Below are 24,677 nucleotides of genomic sequence, written 5' to 3'. Positions count from 1 at the left end.
TATTAAATTTAAGGAAATCTTATTCTACAAGGAAAAGATATTAAAATTTAAGGAAATAATTCAATTTTAATTGAAAAAAATCCACAAGAAAAAGTATTAAATTTAAGGAAATCTTATTCTACAAGGAAAAGATATTAAAATTTAAGGAAATAATTCAATTTTAATTGAAAAAAATCCACAAGAAAAAGTATTAAATTTAAGAAAATCTTATTCTACAAGGAAAAGGTATTAAAATTTAAGGAAATAATTCAATTTTAATTAGAAAAAAATAGTTAGTAGAGGAGGGATTCGAACTTGAGTCTTGGGAGACCTTCATGATACTATTAACCACCAAGCTACTAAACTTTTATGGTAAAATCACACATGTTTATTTACTTAATTGAATTCAAGAAGTCAAAATAATTACAAAAAAAGAAAACAACCCTGCGGGGAATTGAACCGGGATAAAGAGTTGGATTGCACAGGCTATTGCCAACTCCACTGCGCATCACTTTGTTATTTCAAGGTGTCCAAATTCTATATATACCAATATAAAATCAAAATTTTACGTGTATATATAGTATAATTTTTCAACAAAGGGTGTCCAATTGGACACCCTGGAGCCTACGTGGCTCCGCCCCTGAGTGCCCGTTCTCTGTCCTCGTACGTTATAGCATCTGCAAGAGATAGACTCCGAACATTCTCAGCTTTACAGCGAGACGAGACAAGTGCGCTTTATTATGCTTTAGAATGCACCCATGCTAAGCCAAAATAGTACTATTTGACATGATCACTGGAAGAGGATGCACCTGGTAGGTGAACCATCTCCATGAACCAGCCTCAAAGGTAGACAGTGAATTGTGTAAACTCCTGGGACTGCATCATCGAGGTTGAGACCTTCCACAGGAATAATATCCTGATGCATATATCGAAGTTAGTAATCAAGTAAAAACATAGGTAAACACAACAAAGGACTCAAGTCTCCATTAAGGATTCTGAGAAAGTAAGAGCAGTTAGTAGATAATTGGCAGCTAGTACTAAACTAGAAACTTGTTGACAATTCTTTAACAAAGGGGTTTTCAATCTTACTGGTAACCACATCAACTTTTTAGGTTTTATACACTGACGATTTAGAAGATTTTCACTCCATCACTTCAGTTTAACCGACTACCAACTACCAACAGGTTATTACTCTATTTTCCAAATTATAGATTAGACTTGCTATATAGAGTTATTTGTATATAGGTCCAACTTAACTTGATGATATAGAAAGAATCTATATGTACTTAACAACAACAACATATCCCGTGAAATCCCACAAGTGGGGTCTTGGGAGAATAGAGTGTATGCAGACGTTACCACTATCTTGTGGAGGTACACAAAACAAACTCAATCAAATTTGGCAAATGGACTTACTTTAGGATCCAGAAGTAGTTGATGAACTTTAACGAGCTCTTCCTTGGGATTGATGGCAACAGATAAGTAATCAACACCAACGAGTTTGATGTCAGTATTCTGGACCATTTACTCTGCTCCATCTGAGGTGAATGCAGCATAGGAGGAATCAAATTATTTCTTGTACATCAGCTTCCTGTTTATGTTCACAATATTACATCCAACACAAAACGACATGACAAAATGAACAAATTAAACAACTTATGTAAGTAGTTTTTAGCAGGCTTGAAAGTTGAAACAAGTTAATGCCTCCAATGGACAAACGAACAAGTACCTGTCTGTGTTTAGTGTTCGAAAAAGAACACGTTTGACTCCCCCAGGTATGTTCAATGACCTCATAACTTCAGCTGATGAACAAAAAGGCGAGCAATGAGGTTTATATCATGTGGTGTAAAATAGTTTTTAGGGAGACAGAACTGGACCTGCATTAACAAGAAAATAAGCAAGTAGCCAGGCAGGTATCATCCCAAAAATTAGGAACATACCTGTAATATTCTTGTCCCGTGGTGTGTCCACTACAAGAACTGGACCTGCATTCACACCAAAAATATGCCATTTTTTCAAAAAGAAAAAGAAAACAAAATCCCGCTAAATTGCAGGTAAGACTAGTATATATATGCAGAAACCACAAGTGTATTCAGTATGTCGAACCTGAACAACAACATATCCAGTATAATCCCATTATCTATGTAGAGATTGTTCCTGAAAAATCCTCGACTCAAAAGAAAGAAAGTCGAAACATGTTTACAAGGAAAAAGAATATGACTACACACTAACAAGATACAAAGCAACTAAACCGAGATATCAAGGAAAATAACGGCACCAAAGTGGTAAGATACATCTACTAGTAAGGAGAAAAAGGAAAGAGAAGACTAGGCCTACTTCCCACACTACAACACTCGGCTACCTACTAACTTTGTGCCCTAATTCTTAACCTCCTAAATTTCCTATTTAATCCGCAAATACTTCTTCAGCCTATCTCTACCTCCCCTGAGCTGCAGCTCCAAATACATGAAACTTACAAATTAGATGCCAGAAACATTACCATTCAAAGTTGGTAGATGGAGGGAAACAACGTCATAACCCGACTCGAATAAGGTCTGATTGAAATGTCCAGGAGCATCAACGTGTGTACCAGAATGAGTAGCAAGTTTAAAGACGGAATAATTAGAGAGATCACCCAACTTGATGCTAGTCTCAAGTTTTATGAAGTTCCCCCAGCCCATTTTTGGAACCATAAGCAGGCAAATCAGGAGTATAATTGTGGCCAATGTCAATTACTTTCTTTTTCATGTAATTTCTCTCTTCTTCCATTATTTTCTGGAGATCGGAAGGGCTCACTGCCCCAACGACGCTGCTCACGGAGAAAAGAGCCAGTACGGCAGCGAGCGGCCGGCAGCAGGGGCAGTAGAGTGAAGTGTTGTGATTAATCATTGGAGAAGAGTAGAGAAGTGGAGAAGAATGGAAGGAGAGAACAAGTGAAGACTGAAAAGAAACAAAACTGATGAAATAGTGACTTGTATCTTTTTTATGTAACGGCTAACTTGGCAGTTGCCAGCAGGTGTGGATAGGGACCGAGGCGGATTTAGAGGATAGTCAGAGTCATTTGAACTCCCATGTAAGAAAATATATGATATATTTTGTTAAATTTTAAGTATTATAGATTTTGAACTTTTAAAATATAAGATTACAATTTGATTTAGTGGTTCAAAATTTACTTTGAAGTTCTAAGTTTAAATCACAAGAACTATATTTTTAGTTTTTGAACCCCTTTAGTAAAAATTCAAGATTCATCCTTCAAAATATTTTTATTTGATAAAGATCTCTTTTAAATAAATTTCACTATTTTTTCTAATAAATAAAATTTAGGATAAACGTGATTGAAAATTAATTATTTTCTTTAACTTTTAAGTTTTCCACTAAGAGAGTAGGTTAAGAACGATCTAAACGATCTAAATTATATTGCTCTTTCCGTCAAACTATTGTTAATAAAAAATATCAAAAAAAAGAACGATCTAAATTATCACCATTTTGCTAGTTTTATATCTAAACATATTGAATGTACATGTTATCATGGACAATAAATCTCTTTAGATTAAAAAAAATTGATTGTATATATGACAAAATATTTAAGAAAACTTGTTGAGAGGTGCATAAGAGATGAAAAAAGTCTTGTAATGAAACCATGTGAAATTTTAAGAGATTTTGTGTAGATTCAATAATTTAGGTATGGAATTTGAAAAAATAGTGATATTTTATGCAAAGATGAGGGTAAACCTAGTCACTCAATTATTTTACATGTATTGTGACATGGAACTTCTTTGAATGGACTTTTGGAGCGCGATGTTCACATAACATGTCATATCCCTTCAAAGGTAATTTAATATGAGTTCTTGATAGTTTAAGGAAGTTTTGTAAGCGTTCATCGTTCAGTGACTTAAGTATAGACAATAAAAAAAAAGACTTAAGTATAAAACTTGCAAAATGGTGATAATTCAAGATTTTTTAATCTATTCAATCATTCCCATTTAATATCATTAATTTATAGCTACATAAATATTATTGCAGATTTAATATTGCAAGTTTCAAAGGCATAAAATCATATGAATATTATGATATATTTAAAATCATAAATTCTAAAAAAAAAAATATTTTAAAAAAAAATTATGTTTAATCAACGATAACAAAATATGTTAGAATAGAGGGAGTAATATCTCTACATAAAAATTACTAGTAAAATTTTGTTATTAACATTAGTGAGTTAGGTTAAAGAAACCAGAGGAAGTTGCTCGAATGATAAGCACCCTTCAAATCTAATCATAAGTTTGTGAGCTTGAGTCAAACCATCCCCAATTCACCTCTATTTTACTCTCCATTCTCTATATTTGGAGAGTAAAATAGAGAAAGGGCTCCAACCCGTCTTTATTTTAGACTCTATTCTTCGTTTTTAGAGAGTTGAATAGGACTTTTCCAAATTTGGAGAACTACTATTCCCACTCTCTATTTCACTTTTTTCAATATTTTATTATTATTTCTATTATTTTTCTAATTAACATATTATTTTACATATAATGTCATTAATTAAATATCTAATATTCATAATTCTTTTTAAATGTAATATAATATTTTTAAAAATATATTATTTAATATATACTAATCCTAAATTAATGATATTTCAATTTATTTCTAATTTTCGTGATTAATATAATTTGATTTTATTATTAATTTTTGAACATGCATTCGGAGTTTTGCAATCACATTTTGCAGTTATTGCAGGACTGTCACTTTTTGGAAAAAGAAAATGTTACATGATATAATGACTACATGTATTATACTGCACAACATGATAATTGAGGATGAATGTGATCTTAATGCACCAATTCAAGATGTCGTAGAGGCTCCCACTCCAACGACATAAATGGTGGTAGATGAAAATCTCCGGTTTGAACAATTTTTAGCTAGGCATATAAAAAAAAATTAAGGACAAAAATGCTCGTATTGAAATCAGTAATGCATTAGTAGAGCATTTATGCGAACAATGTAATAATTTTGAAAGCTGAGTGTTTATGTAATGTTTATGTAATTGTATTTTACTTTTATTTGAATTTGTCCATTAATTTGTATATTATACAATATTTATTTGCAATTTATGTTATTTAGAAATTTAGAATAAAATAAAATTTTATATTAAATAAAAAATTTGAAAAAATAAAATTTTATATCACATGAAAATGATATAAAGTGATTATTTGGGAAAATGAAAAAAAAATTATATTATGAAATAAGAAACAAGAATAAAATAAAAATAATAATATAATATTGATGAGAGAGAAAAAGATCATTTTTTAGAAAGTAAAATAGAGAATTGGGTTGGAGTTGGTTGTCTTAAAAAATAAAGAATTATATATTTGGAGATGCCTTCATCAAAGAAGCAAAAAAGATGGAAGCTCTTGAGAGGGGTAAAAAGAATTTACGTTAAAGCGTTAAATTAAGGAGAGGCATTTGAACTTTCAATAAACAAGAATTACTTAAATAATATTGAATTATATAAAATGTTGACACAACACAATAAATTCTAAAAAAAAAACTTAATTTTGTTATGTTACTGTAAAATACTAGTATCACTATCCAAACTTTTATAATATGTAAATAACAATATTAATTATATTTTGTTATTTATAGCGGATATATGTGTGAAATGTGAAAGTTTGTAAAAAAATAAAAGTATATGTCAGGAAAAAACATCATAGGTAAATAATAAACAACATTAAATTCATGTCTCACATTATAACATATCATTAACTTACATAAATCCCATATTATAAAGATTAAATTACATCATATCCTTACTCTTTTTCTAATTACTATAATCCCTTAAAATTTGTACCTTCCGGATACATAAGTCACCATCCGGATACATTAATTCTAATACAAAAAGAATACTTCTGTTGCGCTAAAAAGGAATAAAATCTTTGCTCGTCCCTCCCCTCGTTCAGCGAAGAAACCTTTCAGATTTGATTCAAAAACTTTTGTCGAAATTTTGGGTTAGAGATGTGAGTTATGAAGGATACAAAAGTGATGGAAAATTAATTGTTGTTGGACAAACGATTTCCTTTTGAATCTTCAAGTTTATCGAAGATCCTTTCTATTTTGATTCAAATTGTTTGGATTTGTTTTGTATACCCTTTGTTTTTTAATTGTTGAATTTGTATATTGATATATAAGTCGTGATACATTACTGGTTTGATGTACATGTAATGTGTTTTTAGATCCCAAATTTTTTCTTTCCATTCTTTCAAAAAAATTCTCAATTTTTGAATCAAACTTGTTGACAAATTGTACTGATACGACATGAGCATGTCGATCTTGTTGAGACATTCCAGAATCTGAGAAAGAGAGGTGAGGTATGAACGATACAAAAGTGATGGAATTGTTGTTGGTCAAAATATTGGTTTGTGAATCTCAAATCAATCATTGCAACTGAATTAGAGATCGATGAGTTGAGAAAAAATTGAAAATCTGATACATCGTTGAGGTGAAGAAACAAGAGTTTGGATTTTCAATGTATCTGTTATGCATTGATACAACAAACAAAAAGGCTGAAGAGATGCGTAGCTTTGATGGATCGTTCATACCTTTTATAATGTTGTGTAATCAATTTTTTGAATTTTATTTCCAAGATGGATAAATTTATCAATATATTACTATTTATGTATCTTGTTTAAATTGATAAGTGTTGTATTTTTACTAGATACATTAAATAAGAAATTGTTGCCCATAAGATGTTAGGTTTGAGATCGATACATTACTGTTTGGTAATTTTTATGTATCATATACATTTAGTATAAATACGAATTTACGTATCATGCCTAAATAATAAGTGCATGATACATTATTATTTATGTAACTTATTTTGTTTGAGAGGAGAATCCATATGTATCAGAAACTTGTAGATGAAAAGGCTGATACATGATAAATGATACGTTTGGTAGAATTTTTGTATCAAGTATCAATACTAATTAAGGTTATGTATCAAAACTAATAGTTGAACACGATACATTGTGCATGACATAATTGTAATGCATCATAATGTTGAAACGAAGGCAGTATACATTAGTTTAAGAAACAAAATCAATTAGATACATTAAAAATCTGAACCTATATGTATCAGAAAAGATGAACAACTAAAAAAAAGAAAAAAAAAGTTAACAATCTAATCAACGTAAAACAACGAAGATGTATCTTTCTCGGACTAATTGGGCAAGCCTAATACTGATACATCGAACCAATGGAATGAAGTGTATCAAGACTGCCATTAGAAATTTCTGGAACAATTCCAAATGCACTCCAAGATGAACTCTCTGCATTAGCAATGTTTTTCACCCCTCTTCCAGTAAAGAGATCTAGACAACAAATTTAATAATTTTTTAAGATGAAAAAACTAAAAAAATAAATAAAAGAAATTGAAAATTGAAGTGATGGAAAGAAATCTACCTCTTAAAAATGTTGAAATCATTAATTGGAAAGAGATTTGTGGCTTGAAAAAAGGAAAGAAAATCATGGGTATGAGATTTCAAATTAATGTATCCGAAAAAGGGGATGATGGGAGCGAAATAGGGAATTTTTGATATTTTTTTAAATGATAGGGAAAATAAGAAAAATTAATAATAAATGGTATGTAGTTAGGTAATTTTTCCTTATATTTTATTAAAAAAAACATAGATCACAATACAATATTGTTAAGAGATATATTATCATAATATTAACTTAAAAACCCAACCAATTAAATCATAAATGGTGTGGTTGAAGAAATCATTCGAAGTACAAATTCAATATCTTTTACTCCAATAATTGATGGCAATTTGTTAATCTTCTCAACCAAATCTTTTTCAAATTTTTTTATTTTTGTATTAATTGTTTCTCACTTTCTAAATTAGTCCCTTAGAATTTTTTTGATATAGAGTGCTCAAAATTATCTTCAGTAGCCTTTCCTTTTCCTTTGTCATCGATTGTCTTCTTTTTCGATTTGTTCATCTTCTCATGCTTTTGTGGTCACGAATTTTTTCAATTGTCATCCTACAGCTTGAAAAACACTCAGTTGATGATTTTGCCAGCAAACACAAACGACAATCTATTATGACTAGAATACTTGAAACAGTAAGGAAAAGGAAGCAAAAAAGTAATAACAAGAGTTTTGTGGGACAATTTTCTGATTTATAAGAATGGAAAATACGAATACAACTAAATGAAATTGAAAAACATAGAAACGAATAGATGGTTCTCCATTGATAGTTCAAACCTATAGATAGAAGGGAAGATTAAGAGAATTTAGAAGAAGAATAAGGACGAAGATAGAAGAGAAGAGAAGAGTGAAGGAGAGAAGGAAATTGATACCGGATTTCTAGATGCCTCTCTCCTCTGCCAATTATGTTATTTATAACCATCAAAGTCATCTCAGCCATTGAGCCTCATTAAACTATAATAGATCCTGGCCCTTTATTTTAAATCATGTTATTACTGTTCACTCCCTTGACTTCTTTTGTTTACCCTATAACCTTCAGTTCACAACATACCCTTGGCCTTGAAAACATCCTTGTCCTCAAGGATTAAAATCATGAAATTGAGCCTTAATATAGTCGTAATCCTCCCATGTTGCATCTTCTGGTGGAAGGTTGGACCATTGAACTAGGATTTTGACAGCAACAATATTTCCATTGCGCACCATCTGTCTCTGCAAAATGTTAACTGGAGTAACTGAGAATTAACCATCATCACCAGTAGAGGGCAAACAAGTCTGAACCAATATTTTATTTCCCACTGTCTTCTTAAGTAAGGACACATGGAATATAGGATTAATCTTGGAAGTAAGTGGCAATTCTAGTTTGTGAGCAACATTTCAGATTTTCTGCAAAACCTTAAAAAGGACCATAATACTTAGAGCTTAACTTCAAGCTCTTCCATAGAGCCAAGGACTATCTATAGGGCTGCAACTTCAGAAACACCACAGACCCTTCCTGAAACACTCTCTCAGTCCTATGTAGATCAGAATAAAGTTTAATCCTCTCTTGAGCTTTGATGAGGTTGTCCTGAAGTAATTGTTGCATTTGTTGTCTCATCATAATAGCATCTTCCGCAGTTGGAACTATGGTCTCTATAGTAGGCCCAAGTGACAAGTGAGGAGGGAAGTAACCATAGAGAGCCTTAAATAGAGTACACTGCAGTCCAATGTGAAAATTGGTGTTGTACCACCACTCTACTAGTGGTAACCACTGCTTCCACTGAATTGGCTTGCTAAATGTCATGCATCTGAGGTAGTTCTCAATGCACTGATTAACTCTCTCTGGCCATCACTCTGAGGATGATATGAAGTATTGTAATGCAACTGAGTACCTAGTAACCTGAATAATGCTTGCCAAAAATTACTAAGGAACAACTTGTCCTTGTCAGTCACAATAGACTCAGGTAAGCCATGTAGTGTGTGCACATGTTTAAGGAACTTGTGAGCCACAGTGATTGTTGTAAAAGGATGAACTAGAGTCATAAAGTGAGCAAACATAGTTCTCATGTCCATAACTACCAAAATGGTCTCCTTGACCTTGGACTTGGCAGACCACCAATGAAATCCATGCTAATGTGACTCCAGGCTTGATCAGGGATGGGAAGTGGTTGCAATAGTCCAGGGTAATGAACATGTTCCCCTTTGTTCCTTTGATAAACTTCACAAGCAACTACATACGTATTAACCATTTGTCTCATACCTGGCCAATAAAAGACATGGGCTAACTTTCTAAAGGTGTCAAGTTGGCTTGCATGTCCCCCAACAGGGGAGTCATGAAAGATGTATATCAATTGATGTCTCAATTCCCCAGTACCTCCAATGAAAGGTTTTCCCTTATTCCTTAAGACTCCAGATGAGTACTGATAAAGGTGGGGTCTTAGTTGATCAGTGGTAACTTCAGCAATCATAGCCTCAACATGTGCATCCCCTTCATAGCCACTACTGATCTCCAACATCCATTTAGGCTCTACAACACAGAGACCTAACAATTGTCCCTCAGCTGGTTGGAACCTGGTGTATCACCATTCTCAAACGGCCTAGACAATGTATCAGCCACTCTATTCTCAGTCCCTTTTTTTGTATTGTACTGCATAGTTCAAACCCAACATCTTTGTGAGTCCCTTCTATTGTATAGTTGTGGTAACCTTTGTTCTAAAAGGTACTTTAAGTTATGATGGTTTATCCTGATAATAAATTTTTTATACTAAAGATAGTGTCTCCACTTATCAATGGTACTTAAAAGTCAATTACTCCTCATAGATAGATATACCTCTATGCCTAGGAGCCAATACCTTACTAAAATAAGAAATAAGTCTATCTTTTTGCATCGACACTGCACCAATCCCGTGCTGACTAGCATCTGTTTCAGCAACAAACTCTTTAGTGTAATCTGGTAAGGCTAGAACAAGAGTGTTGATCATAGCTAACTTCAACGTCTCAAAAGCTAGGCCAGACTCCTCATTCCATCTGAAAGAATCCTTTTTCAGTAACTCATTAAAAGGTCTACATATACCACCATAATTCAATACACATTTCCTATAATAGCCAGTTAAGCCAAGGAACCCCCACAAGGCCTTGGTTGTGGTATAGGCTTTGTCCAATCAACCATAGCTTGAATTTTGCTAGGATCAGTAAACACCCCATGATCAGAAATTACATGACCTAGATATTTTATCTTTGATTGTCCAAAGGAACACTTGGACCTTGTGGCAAACAAGGAATGCTCCTTCATGATATCAAACACTTTTATAAAATGCAGTAGATATTCATCAAAAGTCTTGCTATAAATTGATATATCATAAAAAAAAAAAACCAAAACAAACTTCTGAAGCAAGGATTGGAATACCTGATTCATCAAAACTTGAAATATAGTTGGCGTATTAGTTAGGCCAAAGGGCATAACCTTGAATTCATAGTGCTCAATGTGAGTTCTAAATATTGTCTTGTAAATATCTTCTAGCTTCATTCTAATTTAGTTGTATCCAGCTTACAAATCCACCTTGTAAAAGATCACAGACCCTTGCAAGTCATCAAGTAAATCATTTATGATGGGAATATGATATTTATATTTGAATGTTAACTCATTAAGGCCCATGTAATCCACACAAAACCTCCATGTGCCATCCTTCTTTTTCACTAACAAGGCAGGGGAAGAGAATGGGGACTGACTATGTTGAATGATCCCATTTGTCAGCATTTTAGTGACTTGTTTCTTGAGTTCTTCCTTTTGGTAAAAATTGTATCTATAGGGCCTTAGACTTACGGGTGATGTCCTTGGTTTGATGGGAATTCTATGGTCTAATTCTCTTGGTGGGGGTAAGGATTTGGGCTCTGCAAACACCTCTTTATAACCATATATCAATTCTAGAATAGCAATGCCAACTGGCTCCTGGTCACAACCACTACTAGCCTCTATTAAAAATAAGTGAGCCATTATCGTTTGCCCATTTTTCAATAGTTTGCCTATGGTACTACCATTGATTAGGCTGAGTTGACCATTCTCAGGAATAGCATGCAAGACAACCTTGTTATCCTTCCTTCCAATGGTGACACACCTCTTCTCATAATTAAATTTAGTAGGATTGAACTTTTTCATCCAATCATTGCCTAGTAAAATATCACACCTCCCTAGCTTGAGGATCCTGAGATTTTCTTTAATGGACTTACCCCCATCTTCCAAGTAAAACTAGGGCAACTGGTGCTGCATTACATGTAATTGCCATCAGCTACAATGACTTGATGGGAGTGGGGTAAATAACTTGGTAGCCAGTTTCTTGTACAGTCACTTCATTAATAAAGTTGTGAGTGCTGCCAAAATCAACAAGCACTGATAAGGATCTCTTCTTAACGACCTCACTGCCTAGGATAGTGTTAACCCTATTACAACTTCCTGATAATGCACTCAAACGCACATCCTCTTGGATATTCACTCTTTTAGCTATCTCAATTTCTACTGTTTGTGCTAAGCTCTCTGAGTGCTCAGGTACCTCTGCATCAACAGCTATCAAATCTTGCGGGTCGTGATGCAGATCTTCCTCGGTGCCAACTATACAATGTAGTTGTTTCATTTTACATCGGTGACCTACCTGGTACTTTTCACCACACCTAAAACATAGGTGATTGGCCATTTTGTGTTCATAAACTTTCGGAGTCAACCGTAGTTCCAACCTTCTGGACCCTATGGCTGGCAGAAGAGCCAGTGGCCACACCATGATGAACTACAATCTCAGCTTTCCTTTGAGTAGCCTCAATGATTTTCTCCTGCATCCTAGTCTGTTGAATGGCATAACTCAAGGTGGCAGGCTTAAACATCTTGATTGCGAACCTAATTTCTTCCTTGAGAGCCCCCATGAAACTAGACAAGAAGTGAGCCTCATTGAGAGCAGGATTTTAAATTATCATCTGAACCTTCATATCTTCAAACTTAATCAAGAATTCCCCAACACTTAAAGTTTGTTCAAGCTTGTTAAATTCTTCTACTACTTCTTCCATCCACACATCTTAAACCACACACATAACTCCTTCTTAAGCTCTACCCAATTAACTGCACATCTACTCAACACCAACGAGTTGTACTAGGTTTCAGCATCACCATTTAGGTATAGTGCAGCACCCTACACCTTCATGTTATCTTGCACTCTATAAAGGTGAAAATACCTCACACTTTCAAATCCAAACTTTGGGATCCTAACCTTCGGCAATTCTCATTTAAGCGGGAAATATACACTGGTGGTCTAACAGCCCTACCATCAAAACCAGGTACTGGCAAGAGCCCATCATCTCCCAAAAAAGCACCCTCCTGACCTCGCAGTGGTCTTCTTTCCAGATTCATCAACCTATCCAGAATCAACTCAAAGGTACCTTGAATGTCAGTTTGAGTTGCACACATACCTCTTTGTTGTTCAACTATCTCATTCAGTAATTGATCATGTTGTTGTAACTTTTCGTCTATGGTTTTCATTCGTGTTCCTTATGTCATGGACATAACACAAGTCGCAGATTCGAGGCTCTGATACCAATTTATATGACTAGAATACTTGAAACAGTTAAAAAAAGGAAGCAGATAGTAATAACAAGAGTTTTGTGGGACAATTTTCTGATTTATAAGAATGGAAAATACGATTACAACTAAATGAAATTGAAAAACATAAAAACGAATAGTTGGTTCTCCATTGATAGTTCAAACCTGCAGATAGAAGGGAATATGAAGAGAATTTAGAAGAAGAATAAGGACAAAGATAGCAAAGAAGAGAAGAGTGAAGGAGAGAAGGAAATTGTTACCGGATTTTTTGATGCCTCTCTCCTCTGCCAATTCTGTTATTTATAACCATCAAACTCATCTCAGCCATTGAGCCTCTTTAACTATAATAGATCCTGGCCCTTTATTTTAAATCTTATTATTACTGTTCACTCCCTCGACTTCTTTTATTTATCCTATAACCTTCAGTTCATAACACAATCAATCCAACATCTAGTTTACCAAATATAATTGGTTCACCTGCAATTGAAAAACTAATAATAGCTAATTTAATCCCACACAAAACAAAAAGATATGTTGCTTGCTTATAGAGAGCTTTTTGTTTGTTAGAGAACGCGGTCTCCTCACGACGCATATCCTTTGTGAAATTTCTTTCACTTTTTTCTTGCACGTGAGAGTTCTTTCTTATCATGACTACTACAATAAGATATATAATATATAAATTTCTTGTTGATTAAGTGTATGAATCTCAAAGTAGTATGAGTACTGACGAGAACAAATATGTATATTTATAGCCACTTAGGACTGTCCAATGACCTGTCAAGCCCCAAAAACCTGGCTTAATGAAACTTGTATTTGTTAGCAATATCTGGGCATATCATGATTGTTAGCATGATTGCATAGATTAATGTAGCATATTTTCAGAGATATTACAATTATGAATAACATATATTTAGGGATATATAGAAAATTTTAGGCTTTTAAATTAGAATTCTTTCTATTTAATGGAAGAACTCTCATTTGAGAGTACTCATTCAGCAAAATTGACATGGTATTAGAGCCTTTTTCAGTGCTTTGATTTTTAATGTCTTTCATCTGTGGTTCCTTACATAATTTTTTTTTTTTAAATTTGGTTTTGCTTACTGTTTTTTCAGTTAATCCTAAGTATCTTGGAATTTTAGGCATCTTGGAATCTTAGTCTTGGTCATTCTGGTTATTTTGTATTATTGCATTTCTATCTTCCTTAGCTTGTCAAGAACATGGCGTCATATCAGTTTGAGTCCTTCCATGTTCGTTTCACAGGAAAAAATTACTCTTCCCGGGAATTTCAATTCTAACTATTTGTCACCGAAAAAAGAATTATGGGGACATATAGATGGAAGCGATCCTACAAAGCTCGATCAATGGAAGGTTAAAGATGCTCGGGTGATGACATGGATTTTAGGGTCAATTGACCCTCTTATTGTTCTTAATCTTAAGCCATACAAGACAGCAAAGGCCATGTGGGATTAGTTACAAAAGGTTTACAACCAAGTCCATAGTGCAAGGCGCTTTCAGTTGGAGCATGAAATTGCTATGTATTCTCAAGGAGGTCTCTCTATTCAAGATTATTTCTTTGGATTTCAGAACTTATGGGATGAATTTACCGACATCGTTTATGCTAAAATACCTTATGAATCTCTTTCCATCATTCAAGGAGTTCATGAACAAAGCAAGCTAGATCATTTTTTGATGAAATTACGATCTGATTTTGGAAGTATTCGCTCCAACTTGATGAACTGTGATCCATCTCCCTCGTTGGATGTCTGTTTTAGGGAATTACTTCATGAAAAGTAGTGTCTCTTCACACAAAATGCTTTTCATCAAGGAAATGTTGTCACTGTTGCATTTGCAGCTCAAGGGAAAGGAAAGGGCATGGATATGGCAAGAACTCAATGCTACAGTTGCAAGAAATATGGTCATATTTGCTAGCAATTGTGGCAAGAAGTTTTGTAATTATTGTAAACAACAAGGACATATTATCAAAGAATGTCCCACACGTCCTCAAAACCGTAGGGCAAATGTTTTTCAAGTTGGGATAAATGGTTCCACTATAGATAACTCTTCTTCGGTAGGACAAGTTCTTACTCCTGAAATGGTACAACAAATGATCTTGTCAGCATTTTCAGCTTTGGGGCTGCAAGGTAATGAGGTAATATATAAATTTTGGCTTGTTGATTCTGGCGCTTCCAATCATATGACCAACTCAACTAATATACTCAAAAATATCTGTGAGTATAATGGTCCAATACAAATTCAGGTTGCCAATGGTAGTAATTTACCCATTACCAAGGTTGGGGATATTATTGAAACTTTCAAAAATGTAATTGTATCACCAAAGCTCTCCACTAGTCTTATTTCAGTTGGCCAATTGGTAGATAACAATTGTGATGTGATTTTTTGTCGTAATGGTTGCCTTGTGCAGGATCAGGTGTCGGGGAGGATAATCGCGAAGGGCCCTAACGTTGGAAGATTGTTTCCTATGCACTTTTCTATTCCTCGTGTTCTAGCTTATGCTTCTACCACTACTAAGAATGAGGTTTGGCATAAACGTCTAGGACATCCAAATTCTATTGTGTTGTCTCATTTGTCCAATTCTGATTTATTGGGAAATAAAAATCAATTTTCAGCTGCTTCTTTGATTGTTCTACTTGTAAATTAGGCAAAACTAAAACTCTTCCTTTTTCTAATTTTGGTAGTCGTGCTGCAAAGTGTTTTGATGTCATTTATAGTGATGCTTGGGACATTTCACCAGTTATTTCTCATGCTCATTTCAAGTATTTTTGTGACATTTATAGATGACTATAGTCGGTTTACATGGGTGTATTTTCTTCGATCTAAATCTGAAATGTTTTCCATATTCAAGAAATTTTGGCTTACGTTGAGACTCAATTTTCCACATGCATCAAACTATTAAGATCTTATTCTGGTGGAGAATATATGTCTCATGAATTCAATAATTTCTTGCCTGAGAAAGGAATTGTATCACAACGCTCTTGCCCATAAACACCACAACAAAATGGGGTTGCTGAGGGTAAAAATCATCATTTTTTAGTTGTCACTCGTACTTTATTGATTGAGTCCTCTGTTCCATCTAAATGTTGGGTTGAAGCTTTGTCTACTGCTGTCTATTGATTAATAGACTTTCATCTAAAGTGTCCATATTATCGTCTTTTTCACAAGCATCCTAGCTATCATAGTTTTCATACGTTTGGTTGTGTTTGTTTTGTGCACCTGTCTCCTTCTCAACGCAATAAACTCTATGTTCAGTCTATTAAATGTGCTTTTATGGGCTATAGTACTTCGTAGAAAGGTTTTATTTGCTATGATCCAAGTTCTAACAAATTTTGTGTTTCTAAAAATGTTATTTTCTTGAAGAATCATTATATTTTTCCTACTCATGTTGAGTTCTGTTTCTCCTTTTCTTCATACTTTTGAGGATTTGTCATTGTCTTCTAAGCGGTTCAAACCAAGATTTGTGTATGAACGACGTCGGTCAACTTTACCCCATCTCGAAATAGATCCGCCTCCTGAGACTGCTCCACAACCAGAATTTGAGATTTCTTCAAGGTCTGCTCCTCTTGAGCCTCCTCGGCGATCTACTAGAGTGTCTCAAACTCCTAAACAGTATGGTTTTTCTTTTACTTTATCCACCATCTCTATTCCAATAGGTTACTCACAAGCCTCCAAGCTTGAATGTTGGCAAAAAGCAATGGAGGAGGAACTTTTGGCTCTTAATAAAAATAACACATAGGACGTTGTTCCTTGTCCTCCAAATGTCCGTCCAATTGGATGTAAATGAGTTTATTCAATTAAACTTCATTCTGATGGAACTCTTGATCGGTATAAAGCTCGATTGGTGGTCCTTGGCAACAAACAAGAGTATGGTGTAGACTATCAGAAGGCTTTTGTACTTGTAGCAAAAATGACTACGGTGCCAACTATTATTGCTTGCTGCATCACAAAATTGACCTCTTCATCAAATGGATGTCGAGAATGCTTTTCTTCATGGTGATCTCAAAGAAGATATTTATATGAAACCCCCACCTGGTTTGTTCTCATCACCTACATCAGATGTATGCAAGTTGAAGCTGTCTTTATATGGATTAAAACAAGCTTCAAGAGCTTTTGACAAGTTTCGATCTACTTTGCTTCAATTCTCTTTTGAGCATAGCAAATATGATTCGTCTTTGTTTCTTCGAAAAACATCTACAGGTTGTGTTCTTCTTTTGGTGTATGTAGATGACATTATTATCACAGGAATTGATTCTTCACTAATCACTAGCCTCCGGTAGCAACTTAAGGATTCTTTTCATATGAAAGATCTTGGTACTCTTACATACTTTTTGGGGTTAGAAGTTCATTATAATTCTTTAGGTGTGTTCTTGAACCAACACAAATATACTCAGGACTTGATTGCTTTGACTGGTATTCAAGAATCTTTCTCTGTAAATACTCCATTGGAATTAAATGTAAAGTATTGTTGTGCGGAAGGAGATCTTCTTCCTGATTCAACTTTGTATCGGCAATTAGTTGGGAGCCTAAATTATCTTACTATTACTCGACCTGATATCTCTTTTGCAGTTCAACAAGTGAGTCAATTTATGCAGGCTCCACGCCATCTACATTTAGTGGTTGTCCGTCGCATCATTCGATATCTCTTGGGAACATCTATTCGTGGATTATTCTTTTCTAGTGGTTCTGAGATTCAACTTAATGCATTTAGTGATTCTGATTGGGTTGGATGTCCTGATACTCGTCGCTCCATCACGGGTTGGTGCTGTTTCTTGGTGATTCCTTGATATCTTGGAAGAGCAAGAAGCAAGACCGTGTATCAAAATCTTCCACGGAATCTGAATATCAAGCAATGTTTACTGCTTGCTTTGAGATTTTTTGGCTTCGTGGTTACTTGCAGAAATTGGATTTCCTCAATCTAATCCCACTCCGCTCCATGCTGACAACACAAGTGCTATTCAAATTGCTACTAATCCAGTTTATCATGAAAGGATCAAACACATTGAAGTGGATTGTCATTATATCAGAGAACCTATAGATAAGAGAGTCATTACTCTTCCACATGTATCTAGTGATCTTCAAATAGCTGATGTGTTTACAAAGTCTATGGCATGACAACGTCATCAGTTTATGGTAGGCAAATTGATGCTTTTTGATCCACCGACATCAATTTGAGAGGGGATGTTAGCATGATTGGACAGATTCTAAATATTTGGACATATCTATATTATAACTCTAAATATTTGTGTAATGATGATAGGAGATAGCATAGATTAATGTAGTATATTTTCAGAGATATTACAATTAGGAATAGCATAAATTTAGGGATATATAGCAGATTTTTAAGCATGTAAATCAGAATTCTTTCTATTTAATGGAAGAACTCTCATTTGAGAGTACTCATTCAGCAAAACTGACAGTCTTATCCTACCAAGACAGGTCAGTCTAATCAACCCTCGACAAGAGTAAAAACAAAAATAAAGACAAAACTTGAACTAAACATAACATATACAAGCGAAACTCATAATATAACTCAACAATCCCCAAAACCTAGTGACGTGTACAAGATTCGAAAGAAATACAAGTCTGAATGTCTTCACATCTAGAATGGATCAAGGACATAAAGAAAGAGCAAGTGACATCTGCCAAAAACGACAAGCAACTAACTCACGAACTCCAAAAGCAAGCCTCAGACAAAGATGAGATAAAGAGATCAAGACAATCCGAGCTCGTAACCTACACAAGTGTACAAAGCAAGGGAGTGGGTACCAAACAACAATGGTACTCAGCAAGCATCCCTAGCTAACCTCTGAATATTAAACACAAGCACCCTATCCCACCTTCCGAACCTCCTTATACTACAATGTTCATTAGAGATCAGAAACAACCCATCCTAACAGTTTCACAATTAATAGAGCAACGTGTTTCAGGTAAATCATTGAATTTTACACACCAGAGTATCAACAATATCATCAAAACTCTTCAAGCTCAATAGCCATGCAAACATACAACTCACTCACAAATATCAAGAATGATGATGACGTGCAAGTGCAATGCAAAAAATTGTATAGAATTTAGATATAAAAGATTGCATAAATACAGTAGCTTTGTACAGTGATTAATCAATGACAAATACAGAAAATTTCCATACATTTTCTTTCAAGGTCTGTTTTGAAATTTCTTTTATAGACGGGTAGAATCTGAGAGCTTACGCTCACTTCAACAATTTAGATTATGTACATTACAGCTACCCAGCCTAAGCTTGCCAAAGTGATAAGCAGCATTCCTTTCGTAATTTGGTCCCTTGTGTGGTGCTTTACTCCACTCCAACATATCTCTGATGCTTCCTGCTACAAATTATCAAGCAAATTAAACATGAAAAGGCAGCATATCACTTTCGGAACTTGCGACCCACACAAATACTCCAAGTTCGTAGCTACAAATGTTGCAACCCACTCATTATTATATCAAATATATCCAAGAACACAACTGACCGAGCACAAAAAAGGAACCTGACTCACGCACAACTTTAGCATAAATGAGAATGTTTTTCACATTGAACTAAACAGAAAAGAAGTTAAATAGCACACTCTGCGCAGAGTACTGAAAGATGTACCTTATGGTTGGAAAAGTTTACAAGGAGAGCATCACTTAATTAATATACACCTAACAGGTGATCCCTCGGCACCAAGCATCCTTAAGGGCAGGCAGTGTACAGTGTATATTCCAGGTTTTATATCATCAAGCTTCAATGCTTCCACGACAATGATTTCCTAGAGCATTTCAAACGTGGTAAGATTTGAACAAGAGTTCTACAGGCATCAAAACAAGTAAATGTTCAACAGAATCACCAATAAATGTCATAAGACTCTAGAAAACAATGATCAGTAGAAATGCCAACTACAATTTGCTCATCTATTGAAACGAAAATAATCTAATAGGCATTGGCATGTAAAACACAAAGATCACAATCACATCATGGGTCATTATTCATTTACAACATATTTTCCAAGAAGTATATATAATTGTTACAATCTATATTAAAAGTTCATTCTATTCCATGTATAGTCCTTTTTTGGATAACTAAAATGTGAAGTTCCATACTTGGTCTTTTTTCTTCATTGGAGGAAATCAGACAAGGAGGGAGAAATTATTCTGTGTATTGCATCCAAAGGCCTTCAGTACTCAACGTTGCAGGTAAAAGAAACTCTGACAAACATACATGATTACAGACAACACCTAACTCGAACTCATCCAGTATAGAAAAGTCAGAGACCTCCAATAATTGCTCAAAGCCTCAAATTAGAATCCAACCGCAATCAATGGCCTCCCAAAAGGCTATTTAGGCCCTCGCCTGATAATTTTTTTCAGTTCGATCAAGGATCAAACAAGGCCAGCAAATTTCCTGGTAATTAATAAGTTTTACATATGAACTTCAGAATCAATTCACCAATGAAGGAAAACCTCTTCAATTGGTCATTACTTCTCTCTTCATGCTAATAGACACTTAAATGTAACACCTTTCTTCAGCAAATCGCGAATCTTCGTTCTCCAGACAACAAAGTAAATAGGTAATTCCTAATACTTAGAATATCAAATATTCTTTTGTTTAACCATTGCTTAGAATCTCAATTTTTTGCACCTTGAAGAAGAATTTAAAAGAGAGAAATTTAAACAACTGAGATAACACCACATCTCCTCCCACCCTCTTTCTTTCTATGGTCCCTTAAAGAAAAGGGGAAAACAGTTCAAATTAGCCTATCAAATACCACTTACCCTGCTTTTGAGGAAAACAAGATGAGCAGGAATCAAATCATCATACGCAGCAATTGACAAATAATCAATTCCTGGAAAATATACGAGAATGTTACCTAACCATTCCTTTACAAGAGAAAAAATGCTTGAATAGAAATCAGGTGGTAAAATAGCACCATTTAATTTGACATCAAGGAAATGCTATTAAATCACATGCAGGTCCAACAACTTTCTCATCCCAGAAAAATAATGCAGATTTTCTCATGTGATGTTCCACTGAACATAAGGTAGAGAACCTGACCTAATTCATAATAATCAATGGATCTATCTTAAGCTTGTTGCCACCTCCATTTTCTTTTTGCCTTTTTTTGTTGATAACCAAGAACATGACCTTAGATAGGAGGTATGAAGGTGCAGATTAGGGTAGAAGGTTAGTAGGTAATTGAGCGTTGTTTTTCTTTTCGATGGGATTAGGCTAGGTGGTAATCTAGAGCACCGTGGTTGTCGTATTATTAGCCTTATTCATGTAGTTTCTTGCTATTGTTATATGTTATTGTCAATTGTTTATTATGTTTAAGTGATCACACTTTTGTTGATGTTACTGTTCCTTGCCTACATGCTCTTCACTGCTTTCCTATTAGTTGTCAAGTTTTCTTCACTGACGTTTCTCCTTTCAATTACTACTTTGATTTACTTCATTTGAGCCGATGGTCTTTAGATAACACCGAAACAATCTCTCTAACTCCACAAGGTAGGGGTAAGGTCTACGCGCACTCTACCCTCTCTAGACCCCACTTGTGGAATTTCACTGGGTATTTTGTTGTTGATAACCAAGAAATCCCCGAGGACAGGTGTATACGGTTTGAAACTCGGGGAATAATGGGCCCGCCCCTCTACTATTCTCAACTTAATACTAGGCTCTTGTCTTCTGTAGGGTTCGACCTCATGACGTGCGTCTAACCCACACATCACAAGTTACGTACTTACCACTAGACCAAAACCATGGGGGCTACCACCTCCAAGTTATATGCAAGATTTAAATTACAATGGACAATTTTCCACAGAGAATTGTAAGCAGACTGTCTTCTTCATCATCAGTGTTTTCATGTGTCAACAAAGTTTTATAAACAGAAAAGTTTAACATTAATGCACAAAGGAACATGCAAACACACTCTTTGGTTGCAGATGGCAAGCTAAAAAAGACCAACTGATATGTAACAATAGGCAAAGGATGCAGACAGTGACTCAACAATGAGAACCATACTAAACTGTATGTGGATGTGAATGGAAATGGCATATTATGACCTCTTCTTAAATAGACTCAGATCAAGATATCACATGGGAAATGCAGCTGCTATACAGAAGTCTCTTTAAAGTTAAAAGATTTGCAGAAACGCTGGCAAAGTTGGGAAAAGGAAAGAATAAAACCAGAGCACTTTACAAGAACCACGGCCAATCAAACATGTTGGCAGAAGGCAAGAATGGAACCACTAGTAACAAAAAGATGAGGCTACACAATATACACGAACCATGACCTATGTGAATCCAATATAGGATAAAGCAAGACACATGGAGTCATGTTTCAGAGTAGATATTTGCCTTGAATTTTCTGACCACCAAATCCTAGTTTTGGCATTACTAAGAGGGGCATGGCACATAGTAGACACCTATACGATATGCATGTGTACAAATATACTTAAAAAAGTGCTCTACAACATCCTTTTGCTTTAAATAAATTTTGTTGATTTGGTCTGAGCGGTCAAATTGGCTCCCCTGCTTGCGCATCTCATGCACGTGCCATTGATCTATCTGATGGGAGAGATCTACCAATTCCTTTATTTCAGTGTGTTGTATCCTCAACAGAGAAGGAGTACCCCCTCTATTCAATATATGATTTCTTGCTCAAAGGGAAGGTCATCTATATGGAATAACTGAATTTGCCAAAACAGCATTTTCTAAACATTTCTTTGGTGAGTCCCTTCTTGACACGTCATTCTGGATTTGAAGAAGGAGAAATAAGAGTCTAATTTCACTAGATTTCATTGTTCAACCTTCTCATTCTCCAATATAGTGTATCTGATGCATAAATTATTGATTAGATCTATGCAAAATAATATTACCTAATTCAGAATAAATATATACAATAAGGATACTTTCACACCAATAATTAGGACACACTGGAAAGAGCAAGCTGAGAAAACACTTTGACCAATAACTTTAGGTAACATAAAGGAAGAGGTCATACTTATTGAGGTACATGAAATACATGCAGACACCAAAATGAGGACAACCCTCAGGACTACACAAAAGAAGTAGTAGATTGAGATAGTAGTGAATAATGTTAGGTGCAACAGGAAAAAGAAAAACCAAGTGGGTGTCTTGAACTCATTTAAACCAGTTAAGGTAAAGCACTGCTCCACAAACATTCGAGTAACCAGTAATCCACAACTTCATTCACAAATAACCAGGTCAAAGCCAATCATTTCTTTCCTTCAAATATCATCTTATGGCAAAAAAATGTGGTATTGCATGTCTAACCAACAAGTTTGATGTCAGTGTTATCCACCAGCCACTGTGCACCATCCTTCATGAATCCCACAAAGCTTGAGTCTAACTTCTTTTTCCACATAAGACGCCTAATGGAAGTTCAAGGGAAAAGAAACTGTGTCAAATATAACAGTATATCCAAGTAAAATCAATAAAGCCACATCCACTCTTGGCTAAAGAAAGCTAGCACGTCATACTTTTTGCAACCTTTTTCTTTGTTTGGTATGTGGAGAATGGAGATGCATTTATTGAATGGTTGAACTATGAAAACTAACTATAGGATGTCAGTGGTCCACAAGAAAAAAGATCAAAGCAAAGATGCTCAACCACAAATCCGAGCTCCGACCACGTGTTTGGCGAGGTGGGGGACAGTACCTAGCCATTTCATTTAAGGGAGAAAAAAATTCTCATGAAGAATATTAGGCTTCTGAATGCAGACCTCATTCTTTGCCACTGAATGTGGTAGACGGCAGCCTCTTTTGCTTTGAGCATTTTGTGGCCATTGCTTGCCTTAAATAGGCAGCTAAACAATAAAAAAGGGATGCTCATAGCTTGGAGGGTCTCTAACTTCATGATTAAGGATAATATGGGCCTCAGAAGTATATTCAGATGGATCATGCATATAAGAGGTTAGCTACGTGTTTTATCAAAAAAAGTGGTCAGCTAAGTGTACGGCTTATTGGTTGAGTGAGGGATTTCCTACTTAAAGTCAAGGACCCTAGTGAAATTTTGTTGGTTGACTAAACCCTGAGAAGTGCTTGGCTTCTGCTTGTTCTATATAAATATATGCTAGAAAATGAGACTGCAGACTATACCATGGACTTATCCTTCGAGGATGTGCAGAAATGTGTAAAATCTATGGAGATAATCAAATTGCATTGAAGAGAAAGGAAAAGTAATAACCATAACTTTAGTACAAGCAACAACTTTTTAAGAAGCAGTTATTTTCTTTAACACGTAGTATGAACAATGGCAAAACAAGTTATGATGTAAAAACAATGAGTAGAGCTCAGATCAATCATATCCATACTTAAGCAGTCTAAAGACAATTTTCCATTACCTGTCGGTATTTAGGGTTCTGAAAAGTACTCGCTTCACTCCCTTGGGAATATGTAAGGATGTCATAACCTCCGCTAAATAAAAGACACCAGTATATAATCACAGTTAGCCAACATAACATAGGTAAGAGAGTATTCTCATTGCAGTGGCACAAAACATAATGTTTGCAAGCAAGAGAAGATTAGATTTTACACCTCAACTCGATCAAGTCTACTCATACACTACTGCAGTTACAAATTCAATAATCAAATAAAGTAAGATAGTAAAGCAGAAAAATCCACTCCCCCCCCC

At 34.9% G+C, this 24,677-nt stretch overlaps 2 pseudogenes; both read right to left on the bottom strand.

Moving 5' to 3' along the window:
* Positions 1 to 1,368: 1,368 nt before the first annotated feature.
* LOC125864003 (cyclase-like protein 3) lies at positions 1,369 to 2,660 on the bottom strand (annotated as a pseudogene).
* A 16,420-nt stretch (positions 2,661 to 19,080) lies between these two features.
* LOC125864871 (cyclase-like protein 2) overlaps positions 19,081 to 24,677 on the bottom strand; it is a 9,226-nt pseudogene continuing 3,629 nt past the window's right edge.

The sequence above is a fragment of the Solanum stenotomum genome, chromosome 5 (assembly GCF_019186545.1).
Source record: "Solanum stenotomum isolate F172 chromosome 5, ASM1918654v1, whole genome shotgun sequence".
Lineage (NCBI taxonomy): Eukaryota > Viridiplantae > Streptophyta > Magnoliopsida > Solanales > Solanaceae > Solanum > Solanum stenotomum.
Note: the sequence above shows the minus strand (reverse complement) of the source record. Positions and strands in the feature narration are given on the sequence as shown.